The sequence below is a fragment of the Apis dorsata genome, unplaced genomic scaffold (assembly GCF_000469605.1).
Source record: "Apis dorsata unplaced genomic scaffold, Apis dorsata 1.3 scaffold_758, whole genome shotgun sequence".
NCBI lineage: Eukaryota > Metazoa > Arthropoda > Insecta > Hymenoptera > Apidae > Apis > Apis dorsata.
The window spans coordinates 156350-158797 of record NW_006263911.1 but is presented as its reverse complement, the minus strand read 5'-3'; the positions used below and the strand labels follow the sequence as shown (position 1 = coordinate 158797).

The 2448-nt window shown below is 23.2% G+C and overlaps 1 long non-coding RNA gene across 1 annotated transcript in view; it reads left to right on the top strand.

The window, feature by feature from the left end:
* The window catches only part of LOC116186480, a 5092-nt gene that overhangs the window by 1452 nt on the left and 1192 nt on the right, over positions 1-2448 (top strand). The gene's annotated exons all lie outside the window — the stretch shown is intronic.

The window sequence follows — 2448 nt, the reverse complement described above, 5'->3', positions numbered from 1 at the left end:
TTTTTTTTTTTTTTCATGAAAAGAAGAAAATGCTCTTACGCATCTCTATTGATCCATATAGAATATAAAATATGTATAAATATTTGTCAGACATTTCTTATGCACTAAAAACTTTTTCTTGGCTGCAAAACAAACATAGTGAATCCATCACTTGCCGAGAATGTAAGAGCATTACTTTAGAAAGAGATAGAAATATTCGCAAGCGTTATTTTAAAACAGATCATTAAATAAAAATATCAAAATAAAATAATACTATTAAATAAATAATGATAACATTATATAATATTCGTCGTGCTACAGATATATAATTAATGATAAATAAATAAATAATATATGTGATGATAATGATATAAATAGATAAACAAACAGATAATAAATAAATATGTAACTAAATAAATAATTGTATATAATAAACAATGATATATTTCAGAAAAATTCATTTTGTAAATTATATTCGATCTATACATTTCGTTTACTTCCTCTAATGAATCTGTGCCTTTTAATATTTTTTTCTTCTTCGGTACGCTTCTTTTTATTATTCTCTAGACAGAATTCTCCAATTTTTTTTATTTCTATTTAGAAAGATTCTCATGAGATTATGTAATGATATCTCAATTCCAAAATTGTTCTTCAAAGTTTTCGCAAATCCAGCCTATATGAAAAGGACATCGGCATCGTCTCTTTCCACAATTTCAACACTTTTGTTATAAATTTCTCGATGTTAAAACAAAAACTATTAAAAACATGTTCTATTAATATTTGTGTCATAAAGAAGTCCAATTTCAAGATAAACTTTCACTTCATGTTTTAATTTATCTTTGGAAATCTCTTAGTTCAATTATATTGTGTAAATTCATTTATCAATAATTGATCTTCAAGTTGACACTCATAAGAAATATAGATTCTATCGAGATAAGCCAATCTACATAAATATGTAATCAAATCACGTATTCATATAATTGATTGAACTCGTTTATTAAATGCTACCGATATATCACATTTGCTGGAGTAGACAGCTTACTGCAAAGCATATCAACGTAATAGATTGATATCTCCTATCAAAGAATATGAGCTTAATATATGTGAGGATAGATTCAATTCTATCGTTATCTTATTTCTAACTTTTTCCATAGTCATAATAGTTTATCATTATTCTTGGGTAAAATCTGCAAATCTTTGCAATAGTCTTTTTATCAATGAAAACTGTTTTATCTGCTTCTCAGCTTATCCTAGTTTATGAGGATTTAACAATTTATTTAATAATCATATTTATATAATAATCATATTTCATCTTCTATCAAAACATTTGTTTCAATTTCTTTCTCAAGCATTTCTTAAGATCTCTCCCAAGAATTTTTATCTAATTATACATAAATTCCTTTCATGCTAATTTTAAATTTTTTTTTTAAATTTATATGGAATTTTTAAGATGCATTCTTAACATATTTCTTTTCTGCCTTTGCTACTTTTTTTAAAATTTTTTTAAATATATACATTATCTTTTTTCTTTATAATATTTAACTATAATTTCATTCACCAGTGTTTTATTATTTCCTTTTTTTTTATAATAAAGTTTGATAAACTTCATATAAGATCTCTATCTATTAATATATTCAAAATTTGATTATCATCTTATAATTTTTCATAATTTAATGATATTATAGATTATATTAGTTCAGGTTAGCTTAAGTTAGATTAGGTTAGGTTAGTTTAGCTTCCTTTTTTTTTAGATTTATATGAAAACTATTCATTCTCATATGAAGTCATATATCTTTTTCAGTATTCTTCATTAATGCTTTCCTAAGATTTTAATGATAAAATATCGAGAAAGATGCATTTATTGATTCTTCAAAATATGTTTGGTTTATTTTAATAGAAATTAAAAAAAAATCTATTTTAAATAATATATTTTCTGTACCGTAATTTGGTACAATATCCATTTAAATATGTTCTTATGCATTTCAAACAACACGAAATCATAATAAACTGACACAGAGAGTATCTTCATATATTTATTATATTTGATAATATAGTTATTATATTTGATAACTCAACTTGCTGCTACATCTTCGTCCATATTTCCAAATTAGGAAGAATGTATTTAATAAAGTTTTGATATTATATCAATTTTCAACTTAAAGATTTTTTGAAGTAACGAATTCTTATCAGGTAGCATTTATTCAATTTTATGTGTATTTTTCATAGTTGCCTCTTTTGATCTTTCATAATTATAATTAATATCTTTCATAATTGCCTTTTTAATATTTTCTGATATTATCTTTATATTAAATAAGCAACAATTTCACAATTGTTCTAAAGAAAAAAAAAAAAACACTTCTTAATGTAAATGTCATGAAAATGATATCATTTATGTTTATTTCCATCTTCATCTAATTTAAGAGATTTTATTTCGTATTGCACAAAAAATTGATTCGCCCCCAGGTGGGA